This window comes from Cavia porcellus, unplaced genomic scaffold (genome assembly GCF_034190915.1).
Source record: "Cavia porcellus strain 051 isolate PalLab524CR breed Dunkin Hartley unplaced genomic scaffold, mCavPor4.1 scaffold_3, whole genome shotgun sequence".
NCBI classification, from domain to species: Eukaryota; Metazoa; Chordata; class Mammalia; order Rodentia; family Caviidae; genus Cavia; species Cavia porcellus.
The window spans coordinates 64140331-64153171 of record NW_026947486.1 but is presented as its reverse complement, the minus strand read 5'-3'; the positions used below and the strand labels follow the sequence as shown (position 1 = coordinate 64153171).

The following is a 12841-nucleotide window of genomic DNA, read 5'->3' as shown; positions in this document are numbered from 1 at the left end:
ATATTTGACAGGGTTATTTCCTAAGAGTCCTAAGAAGGATGATTCCTTTAGATATTTAAAATTCATAATAAGCTTTTATACTGAGTCTTTCACCCACATTTAAGTTTCCAATTGTTTCATTCATTACTATTTATTATAAGAACTAATACTAATATTCCAGAATATCCCTCCTTGTCATCAAGAGATTAACTTGAGGGAGATAGAAATGGTCTTGAAAAATAGGTTCAAAAACTTTTCTAGAAATGCAGGTAGGTAAAATGAGGATGCATTTTGTTATAGTTACAGCATTGAATATCATTCACTACTTTGTGAGTTCCATGATACATAATCAGAAAATAAAATTTAACTTTGGAAGTCAATTCTCTTGCTATCCCAGTGGAAATTTAAGGAAATCTTACTACTTGGATTGGAATTTCCTATAAAAGAATATACATCATTTTCCAGACAGTATATTTTCCAAAAAGTGATAAACAAATATAAGAATACACTACCATGTAGCGTTGTCTGTTGGAAATTTTTTCAGACATCTTTTCATACTTTGTTTCAGTCTGTCTAGTACTCACCCCCAATTTTCAACCAAATTGGCAGCCAAATACAATATTCATTGGAAGTATAGGAGATAGATGTGAGGAAATATTGAACAATCAAAGCAAAAACATTTTATTATGTAAATTATCAAAAATTTCAGTTGAGGCAATAACAAAATTCCTAGTAAGGCAGATTATGAGGACAATAGTTGAAAGTGGTTTACAGTTTCCCCACTACATGGTATATATCTGCATCTTACCCTCCTGTACCTCCCTCTTTACCCCTCACACACATACCCTAAACATTCATGTTATGTTAAAATCAGTGCTGCCTCTAAATTCTCAGCTGTAAATAATTCTTACTCTCTCTCTCAGTCTCTCTCTCTCTTTCTCTCTCTCTCTCTTTCTCTCTCTCTCTCTCTCTCTGTGTGTGTGTGTGTGTGTGTGTGTGTGTGTGTGTGTGTGTGTGTGAATAATTTGGAAGTGTGTATACCCATTTATTAGTTTTTCCCTATAATAATTATTTGTTAGCAGGAGTTCTGGCAATGAAACCCAAAAAATGGCACTTAATTTCATAAGTATAATATTTAAGAAATATGGTTGTTTTATGTTGAGTAAAACTACTCAAATACATATCAAAGAACAAATAAAAGTAACAGTATGGAGGAGACTGAAATATAAGGTTGCTTCACTCCCAGTCTTTCTGAAGAATAGTAAATAGTGGGTCTGAAGTTATATTTCATATCATGCCTGGTAAAGTTTATCACCTACATGAGATTTGTTTCTGGGTTAAATATTAAGATATAATATTTCTGGGAAAATGAAGAAGAAAGTATGAACACAAAAGAAAAATATGGCCCAGCTGCTACTATCATCATACAATAATAATCCACAAATAAATTCGCATTGCTTATAACTAGATAGCCTCAGATTTCTAAAGAATCATTTTGAAGGTTTTTAAAGGCATATGGTCCCTCTGGGTGTTTTGAGAGGAAAGAAAAAAATAAACTGAACTGTTACACTTTCACACAGAAATGGAGGAGTAGGAAAATAATCCCACACACTTAGTAAAAAATAAATGCTGTTTCTTTCTAATGTCATTTTGGGTTTGAGTTCATATGGAATTATTTCTAGCTATTTTTGTTTTCTTACTGACTGCTTTGGTTTTATTCCCTTCAAGAAACAAACACTAAATAATTTATAGAAATTTGGAAATAACTCGATGGAAAACAGCTTAAAATCTTTAAATGTTGAGATAGATCTAGAATAATCACAAATGCCTTCCAAGCTATCATTCAGCCTTAGGGAAAAAAAAAAAAAAAACTTGAATAACCAATTTTGGTGGGTTTGTTTTTTGAAGATTGTGGCATAAGAAAATGTTGTGTCAAGGCACTTTGACCCTTCTGGAGAAAATGTAAATATAAAATAGAATTTTAAAAACAAAAAAATCACAGTATCTGTAGTTTGAAATTCAGGGTTCATCTGAGTGCTGTTATATCACAAAAATTTGCTGAACTTAGGATTCAATTTCCTACTTCAAATTATGAGGATAATTTTAACTACCATCCAAGCAGCCAGAATCCAGATGTTTGCAGGCCCTAATCATCACATTCGTGTTCAACACCACAATACTATACATACTGATCATCCAGCAGTTAGAATGTTTCCCTTTAGGGCCAGGTGTTTGGCTCAGTGGCTTAAGTGTTTTCCTGGCAAGTGCAAGGTCATGTGTCTGATACCCAGTGCCAAAACAAGAATATTTAGCTTTACTAAACTTTCCCAATCCTAGATCATGAACCTCCAGAACCTCTGGCCTTCCTTGGTTAAAAATAGAAGTTTGTGGACCAATAATATAAAAAAAAAATTATCAATTGATTAAAAAACTGCCTTCAACATATTATTTTAATCTACTGAAAATGCATAGCTCCTAGGAGGTCACTATAACTGTAATTTTAGCAGGTAGTTAAAGAAGTTATATTTGGTCAAAAAAATCCCTCATAACACTTTTTCTATCATTCCACACAAATGACCATCTTGCTTCTTCCCCATGTCCATCCTTTATAGGGTTTTGTTGTTGGCCATTCTCCCTAGGTTTTGATATTTATTATGAATCACAGAAGATTTCCACACTCTTGATAGCATTATTTACTCTGTCTTCCCTAAATTACTCGCTGCTCAGCTTACTGCTGTCACAGAGTTTCTCCTGAGCATTGCTTTCCTAGTAGACAGACAATGTAGCCATGCCTCACTGTCCCAGGACATATTTAATTTAATTCTGAGAGCCTGTTAAGAAAAGACATGTGAAGCACAGAGGTCAAGTCTCAAGATGGCTGTGTGTTGCTAGGACAAACTGTCAAAGGATCGAATACGTGTGTACTCCTAATATCGATGACAATGAATATTTTTTCTGCCACTCATTGGCCCTGTGATTATTAAAATAAACTTTAACAACTTGAAAATTTTATTGATGAATAGTCTTCCTAGAGTTTTCTAAACTCAACAAAAAGCTTCATTATGCAACCTGGCTATCTACTCAAAGAGTAGGCTACTGTGGCATATACTTGCTTAGACAACATAAGTCCCTTTGCAGTCAAGCTTCTTTCTTTTCTTTCTTTCCAAAATGGCTGACAAGTGTCCCATTCCAGCTATTTCTATGTTAGGAATGCAAAATACACAATGGAAATATTTGTTGACCAAGACCCTGTAAAAGTAACCTGTTTTCAGCCACACTTGGAGGTTGGAGTTTTCACTTTGAAATTTGCACAGTTTGCTTATAAATTAATATTCTAATAACCACAGGTTCTTTATAAATCTTTTGACTTGGTGGTTGTGGTTATTTTATTGCCATTCAGAGCACGTAACTGATTCCTTATGGGAAGAATATCAAGAAGATAGATTTAAGTACTTTTTACTTTCTAAGAATTAGTCACAAAATAGTAGTGCAAACACAAGGCATTTACTGACTAACTTTTTTTCCTCAAAGCAAATTTATTAAAATGCCTATAAACCATCACTTCAAAAAAGCTATTTTCCTCTGGAACCTGTACTACATTTGGGGAATCCACCCACATGTCTAACAATAATTAGGTAACACAACTTTCTAAAATTTGAAGATGGAAGAGATTATTAAAAACACAATTTTAAACTAGCTCTCATTCTTGCAGTTTTCAGCCATACCTCTGTTACAAATGACTAAAATAACATACATAAAGCTCCCTCTTCTCTCAAGCTTTCTTTCTTTAAATCTCTCTCTTCACAGTCTTAATGTGAATATTTGTATGCCATAGTCATTGAGAATATCAGTTCTATTCACAAATACTTGAGTTAGAATCATTAATTGGATGTTCTTGAGCATAAAATTAAATAAATCTAATCTTTTGTTGTTTCACTTATTACACAAAAAAGAACAGGTAATGATGTTAATGTCTACTAGTTGACATAATTACAAGAATTAATGTAGGGGCCACACCAAGCGACTTTCTCACAATCAGTGGAGCTAAGGACACCTGAAGTTGTCGGTGTTGCTCCCGGCCGGCAGGAAAGACACACGACAAGGTCTGGCGGTGGTCAGGCTTTTCTTTATTCTCTCCTTATACAGTCTGCCCCGAAGCCTCTACCGGTCCGCTCTCCGCGGCTCCTTCCGTGCTTCAGTCTGCCCCGAAGCCTCTACCGGTCCGCTCCCCGCGGCTCCTTTCGTGCTTCTCTCTCGTGGCGGGAGAGGCACTCACTTTTATAGGGTTACAGTGGCCAATCAGTTCAAAGCGCGCGATGCGGGCTGATTGGCTAACATCAGTTGTTGCTAGGCAGACTATCTTACAGGGCGGGTTGTTTACCAAGCAGGAAGCAGGAGATAAGTGCCATCTTAGCACACTCGATGGGAGGGGTAATCTAGCTCAGGCTTTGCTCTTTCCTACAGGCCTCACGTCCGCCAAGTAAGGCGACCGGGCTCGGCCACGGCTCCCAACATGAAGTAAGTTCCAGCACCTGTTCCAGGCCTGGAGAGAGTTTAAGACCATCACTCCCAGTAGTTATGAGCCTTCCCAGCTTCTAGACACATTGGAGTAGGCTCCAGAGGTATAACAGGCGGACTAGACCATGCCCAGCGACCTTTGTTCAATCAGGGGAACTGAGAGCACATGAGGTGAGTTCCAGCACATTGGTGCTAACCTGGGGAGAACTCTGGACCATCACTCTCAGTGGTTAGAAGCCTGCTCAGCTTTCTAGAACACCATAGGGGGAACGGGAGGTCTTATGGGCCTAGGTAGACCACACTCAGCAACCTCCACAAAGTCACAGGGATCAAGGGCATAGGAGTTGATTTCCAACATTCCCAGAGGAAGCTTTGGAACATCACCTGAAACACGGAAATATAGGAAAATAACAAGACGAAAGTCCAAAATGCAATCTCAAACCTCCAGCCTACCCCCAAGAAAGCGTAGGAGCCATGTACATAGAAAAACTATAAGCAATACACCTGAAATAATAGTAACTGAAATAAAGAAGCAACTTTGGGAGGCTTTAAAAGAATTCAAATTAGAAATAATCTCATAGGTAAAAGAAGAAATGATAAAAGTAATGAACACATCTAAAGAAGACACAGTTAAAAAATTAGAGGAACAATTCAAAAATAAGGAATCCCTGGATAAACAATATAAGAAACAGAATACATGAATCAGATTCAAGGAGATATACAGGAAATCAAAAATTCCATTGAAAGATGTCAAAACTGCCTCAATGAAAGTGAAGACAGAATTTCAGACCTTGAAGACAAGATTGCAGCTAGTGAACAGGAAAGGAAAGATCTTTCAAAATAACAAGGAATCAGGAAATGACAATTCAACAGCTGCAAGACGATGCAAAGAAAAATTACATAAGATTGATAGGGATAAATGAAAAAAGAAGGGAGCAACAGAAATGATATCAAGAAGCTATTTAAAGAAACAATAGTTGAAAATTTCCCAAACATGAGAATGGAAAGTGACATATGGATTAGTGAAGCATATAGAACTCCAAATAGCCACAACCAAAACAAAACTATATCCAGACACATAATAATCACTATCCCAGAAATCCAAAATAACAATGGAATATTAAAAGCTATTAGAGGAAAAACACAGATCACCTATAAATGAAAACCTAACAGAATCACAGTAGACTTCTAAACACAAACAATGAAGTCAAGAAGAGTGTGGAACAAAGTATATCAGATCCCAAAGGAAAACAACATCCAACCTATACTGATGCACCCTGAAAAAATGGCCTTCAAAATGGATGGAGAAATAAGATACTTCCATATTAAAGAACAGCTGAAAAACTTTATGATCACCAAACAAACTCTGCAAAGAATACTAAAAGACATTCTAGATACACATAGGAAAAAACAACTAAGCAAGGCGGACAATTAAATAGAAAGGAAAGGTAAAGAAGCAACAACAGAAAGATAACATGTCAAAAACAAACCAACATATAACAATTATAACCACTAAAGTAAATGGTCTCAATTCACCAATTAAAAGAAACAGAATAGCAGAATGGATCCAAAAACAACATCCAACCATATACTTTCTACAAGAAACCCATCTAACCCAAAAGGAAACTCATAGAGTGAAAGTCAAAGGTTGGAAAACAATACTTCATGAAACAGGAACCCCCCCAAAAAAAAGCAGGGTAGATATTCTGTTTGAAGACAATGTGAACTTCAAACCAAGAATGATCCAAAGAGATAAAGAAGTTCATCACACACTAGTTAGGGGAAAACTTCAAAAGGAAGAGATAAAAATCTTAAATGTATATGCACCAAATCCAGAGCACCCAGCTATACAAAGCATGTATTTATAGAAATCAAAAATCAAATAAGCAATAACACAATTATAACAGGAGACCTTAACACACCATTGACACCAAGGGACAGATCAATCAGACAGAAAATTAGCAAAGAAATAACAGAACTGAATCACACATGTGAACAAATGGACCTGATAGACACATACAGAGTGTTCCATATAACATCAGAATATACATTCTTCTCAGCAGCACATGGGACATTCTCTAAAATAGACCATATATTAGCCCACAGAACATATTTAAGTAGATGCAAAAGAACTTAAATTATCCCATGCATGTTATCAGATCATAGCACCATGAAACTAGAAATTAATGATAAAACAAACTGTGAAAACGCCACAAAAACCTGGAAATTGAATAACACACTAAAGCATTCAGTGGAGCACGGAGGAAATTAAAGAAGAAATTAAACAAAACCTACAAGCAAACAAAAATACAAATACAACTTACCAGAATCTGTGGGATGCAATGAAAGTGGTCCTCAGAGAAAAATTTATTGCACTGAGAATGAACACAAATAAACAACCTTATGCTACATCTCAAACATCTAGAAAAAGAAGAGCAAGTCACAACCAAAGACAAAAGAAGGAGAAAATTATAAATATCAGAGCAGAAATCAATGCAATAGAGATTAAGAAAACAATCCAAAGAATCAATGAATCAAAGAGTTGGTTCTTTGTAAGAATAAATAAAATTGATAAGCTCCTAGCCAATCTTATTTTTAAAAGGGAAGAAAAAGCTCAAATTCATGCAATAAGGAATGAAACAGGTGAAATCACTACAGACCCTATAGAAATACAGAAGATCATCAACACCTATTTCAAAAACCTCTACTCTCAAATGTTTGAAAACACAGAAGAAATAGACAGATTTCTAGAAGCATAAGTACCAAAGTTAGGTCAAGAGGATGTAAAACTGCTGAATAACCCAATTTCTATCAATGAATTCAAAAATGTAATTAAGTCATTACCTACAAAGAAGAGCCCAGGCCCAGATGAATTCACTGCAGAATTCTATAAGATATACAAAGAGGACCTAATGCCGACACTCCTCAAACTCTTCAATGAAATTGAAAGGGAAGAAATCCTTCCTAAGTCATTCCTGGAAGCAAATATTACTCTAGCACCAAAACCTGAGAAACACTGAACTAAAAAAGAGAAATACGGCCAATTTTCCTAATGAACATAGATGCACAATTTCTCAATAAAATATTGGCAAACAGGATGCATCAAATCATCAAGTAGATTATACACCATAACCAAGTGGGATTCATCCCATGCATGTGGGGATGGTTCAACATACATAAATCAATAAATGTAATCCTCTATGTCAACAGAGCCAAATGTAAGAATCACATGATCACTTCCATAGATGCAAAAAAATATTTTGATAAGGTCCAACACTCATTCATGATTAAGAACCTTAATTAGGGGGCTGGAGATTTAGCTCAGTGGCACAAGCACCTGCCTTGCAAGCAGGCAGTCGTGAGTTCGATCCCTGGTACCAATAAAAGAAAACAAACAAACAAACAAAAAAAAAAAAGAACCTTAATTGGAATAGATGGTCTTTATCTCAATATGATAAAAGGCCATGTATGACAAACCAACGGCCAGCATCATATTAAAAGGCCAAAAACTGAAAGCCTTTACCTTAAAATCAGGCACAAGACAAGGATGTCCCTTATCACCACTCCTGTTCAACATAGTGTTGGAAATACTCGTCAGAGCAGTTAGACACGAGAGAGAAATAAAAGGAGTAAATATAGGAAAAGGGAAGTTAAATTATCATTATTTGCAGACAATATGATACTATACAGAGAGAACCCCCAAAACGCTATTGGAAGACTCCTGGATACAATAAATAAATTCAGCAATGTAGCTAGATACAAAGTCAATACTCAAAAATCAATAGCATTCCTATACACTATACAAAATCACTGAGAGAAAAATAATAAAACCCACACCCTTCGCATTTGCATATAAAAAATGAAATACTTAGGAAGTAATACAGGGAAAATTATAATACCCTGAAAAAAAAGAAATTGAAGAGGATCACAGATAATGGAAATGCATCCCATTTTCATGGATAGGAAGAATAAATATCATGAAAATGGCATTTTCCCAAAACTGTTGTACAGATTCTATGCAATCCCAATGCAAATACCATTAACATACCTCATAGATCTAGAGAAATCACTCCTAAAATTCATATGGAACCAGAAGAGACCTAGAATATCAAAGGTAAATCTAAGCAGCAAAGACAAGGCAGGAGACATCACAATCCCTGACTTGAAGTTATACTACAAAGCTGCTTTAATAAAATCAACATGGTACTGTAATAAAAAAAAAAAAAAACAGATCTGAAGGTCAATGGAGTAGATCAGAAGATACAATCACAACTATAAACACACTCAATCACCTTATCTTAGATAAAGAGACCAAACATGTTCACTAGAATAACAATAGTCTCTTTAATAAGTGGTGCTGGGAAAACTGGCTCTTCATATGATGAAAGCTAAAACTAGACCCATGCCTATCAGCATGTACTAAACTAAAATTTACATTGATCAAAGATCTGAATATTAAAACAGAAACACTTAATTCTGTGGTAAGACAAAGAAGACATAGGGGTAGGTAGAAAATTCATGAACAACAATCAAACTGCACAGGAAATACTTTCCAGAATCAATAACTGGGATCACATCTTATTAAAGGGTTCTGCATGTCAAAAGAAATCTCAAGCACAATGAAAAGGAAACCCTCAAACTGGGAAAAAATCTTAGTGAGATGTCCCTCTGAAAAAGGTCTTGTGTCTAAAACATGTAAAGAATTTTAAAAAATCAGACCCTTGAAATTCAAAGACCCAATCCAAAAATGGGCATCTGAAATCAATACACAGTTCTCAGACAAAGAAATATAAATGACAAATAAATACATGAAAAAAAAAAATGCTCATCATCGGGGCAGGGGAATTAGCTCAGTGGCATAAGCATCTGCCTTGCAAGCAGGCGGTCGTGAGTTCGATCCCTGGTACCGATAAAAAGTTAAAAAAAAATTAAAAGTTCATCATCATTAGTCTTTAGACAAATGCAAATTAAAACAACACTGAGATTGCATATTACTCAGAAAGAATAGCCAGGATCAAGAAAACTACCAACAACAAATACTGGAGAGGTTGTGGGGAAAAAGGAACCCTCCTGCACTGTTGGTGGAAGTGTAGACTGGTGCAAACACTGTGGAGGTCAGTCTGGAGATTCCTCAAAAAGCTGGGATCAGAAGTCCCAATTGACCCAGCTATTCCACTTCTAGGGATATTATCAGAAGAACTGATAATATCATACCACAGTGATGTATGTGCACCCATGTTTACAGCAGTACAATTTGTAGTAGCCAGACCTTGGAAACAACGTAAGTGCCCATCAACTGAGGAATGGTTAAAAAAGATGTGGTATTTTTATACAATGGAGTACTACTAAGCTATAAAGAATGATCACATTGAGATATTTATAAATAAATGTATGCAACTTGAGATCATAGTCAAAAGTGTCACATGTATAAATACCGTATTGTCTCCCTAGTGTAAGAAACAGTAAGAGTACATAAGAGTTTTGGTAATCGTGATTCCCCATTACATTGCTTTAAAGCTTTATAATGTATTCATTAATAAGTTGGAATGGTTTTATTCTGTTTTGTTTGATTTTATTATGTGTGATGGTATGAACAGCTATTCTGAAGAAAAAAGACATTACAGCAGGCATTGCTGATTTAGTATCATCTTGCTTTGAAGTCCTACCATGCTTTTGTCTTTCTGTTTCCATTGGTTCTATCATGTTGTGTCTTATTGGGTTTTAATATGTGTGATAGTATAAGCAAATTTTCTATGAAAAGTGAGATAATATAGTATTCATTGTTCATTTTCTGTTATTTAGTTTTGAATGTTCTATAATACTTTCAGTCTCTTGAATGGTTTTATACTATATTGTTATGTTTGATACTATTGTATGTGAAGTTATGCACAACTATTTCAAAGAAAAAGACATTATGGTAGCTACTGTTAATATCCAGTTGTCTTGTTGTGTGTTGCTTACAATGTTCTGTTCTGATCTTCTTTGTTCTGTCCTCTTTTGTCTTAATCTCTTTAAAGTAAAATTTAAAAATTTTTTAAAAAGAATTAATGCAAATACCCCAATAAATATATATTTATTATAGTGCATCTGTATAAAAATCACTAATATATTAGCTATTGTGTTTTGTTAGTATTGATAGTCTATTTTTAGATTGTGTACACTTCTATTTAAAATGTTAATTATCACCATGAGTTAAATATGACTCACATTTCTATAGTGGTCTAGAGACAATACATTTTACTCTAATCATAGGGACATCTCACGGTTTGAGATGACATACTGACTAAAAGTCAATACCATTCTCACAAAAGGAACAAAAGGCTGAACAAAGTAAAAGTGAATAACTCTTCTCATATCTGTCAGATAATTAACGTTACCGGGAAAAATACTACCCCAAAACTGGAGACAGAAAAATGCAGAGAATCTCAGCTCGCTAGAATTAGAACCAACCTGCTGGAGTTAGCATCTTAGATAGGTGCTCTAGATCTCTGTATCCTCTGAATTAAAGTAAAATAGGCAGTTTCAGCTCCCATACTCATTCTATCTCAATTAGCAAAGGATTGGAAGAAGATGAGAAGCATTTGTTTAAAAAGTAACAACCAAATACAAGGATCAATAAAAGCTTGAGAACTAATCTTAAAAATATAGAACTCTTTCCCTCACTGAAAACTTCACTAACACAGTGATATGGCTCCTTCTAATAATAAGGTATAACAGATGAAAGAATGATACAAATCAGACCTTATTAAAGAAGAGGTGTATATGGAAACCTAGAGATAAGAGAGTGGTAAAAACCAAGGACACTAGTGAGAATTTTAGCCTCTAGCAACTGCAAGTACATTAAATAGTTGACAGCAGAATATTTAGCCAGAAAAATGTGAAAACTTCACATTAAAGGCTATTTTGACCCCGTTCATTTTGCCATTCAATACATCATGTCTAGTTTTCAGCCAAAAATTACAATGCATGCCAAAAGACAAAATAAGTTTGAAGAATGAACAAATTCAAAACAGAACCATACTTTATACATATCAAACTAAGAACTTAAAGCTTGATCACAATGTTCATGTCTCTAATGGAAAAAGCAAAAAACTTGAAATAACAAACAAGTATTATAAACAGAAAAATAAAATACCTTTGAAATAATAAGAAATGCTACAAATCTAAACATTGAAATACAAATAAAGAATGCCTCTGATGGGCTTATTAATAGACAACACAATTGAGGAAAGAAAGTGAGCATGAAGACAATATTGACACATTCCCCAAAAGAAAACAGGGAGCAAAAAGGAGGAAAAATGTGAAATAGAATACTCAAGGGTGGTGGGAGAAATACAGAGGGTGTAACATAAAGATAATGGGAATGCCAGAGGGAGAATAAGGGCAGAAAAAAAAAAAATATTTGAACCATAGCGCTGGGAGATCCATGTATTGTAAACTGGGGGTATGTACAAAGCAAACTGGGGGTAGGTACAAAGAACGGTAAATAGGCTATTGTAGGCATGTTTAATTGAGCTTTGGACAATTTTATAAAAGATAGGCAAGTGAGACACATCATACAGGAATACCATGTGTATTTGCACTGAGATGTGAAAAAGTGCAACATGAACAAAAATATTACAAATAGTTTTGCTCTTCTGAGAGTAGGTTGGTTTAGATACTTAAAAAGCCCTTAATTGTACCCCAAGATATCTTCATAATTTTAATGTTTCAACCCTAGAATACTAGTGCTTTAGTCACTGTGTCAGGCCCTTGTAAACACTCAATAGATAGAAGTCATCATATAAATCATTTTATAGAATCATTGATAATCATTAAATAGTATGATTAGATCCTATGATTAGATGTGCATTTCTGAAAAAAATCAGTCTTGTTATTTAGAAGATAGACTCAAGGACTTTAAGAAATTTTAATTTGTTTTGATGTGTTTTAATGTCTTGGATGCCATTAGTAATATACTAAAAGCCTTCTAATTTTGTGCTTTATAACAATATTAAAAGATCTATAGAGCAATTTTCATTCAATTTCAAAAAATACCTATTAAAAGATTATAAAAGTTGATGGAAAAAACAATATTAATAAATCAATAAGATAAAAAATTAAAAGACAAACCTTCAGCAATTTATCTCTCATCACCAAAAGCAGAAAATATTCAAATTTAATCAATTGATAAATAGTTAATAGTACAATATACATTGGAATACTAGCATTCAGCAACAAAATAGAATGCACTACTGATTTATAATGTAAAATAGATGACTACATTATGATATGTCAAACATGCTAGACATAAAATCCACATATCATATTATTCATTTATATAATATTCTGGAAAATGTAAAAT

The 12841-nt window shown here is 34.5% G+C and overlaps 1 protein-coding gene across 1 annotated transcript in view; it reads right to left on the bottom strand.

Moving 5' to 3' along the window:
* Positions 1–12841, bottom strand: part of Il1rapl2 (interleukin 1 receptor accessory protein like 2) — a 1287414-nt gene that overhangs the window by 561620 nt on the left and 712953 nt on the right. The window lies entirely within an intron of this gene.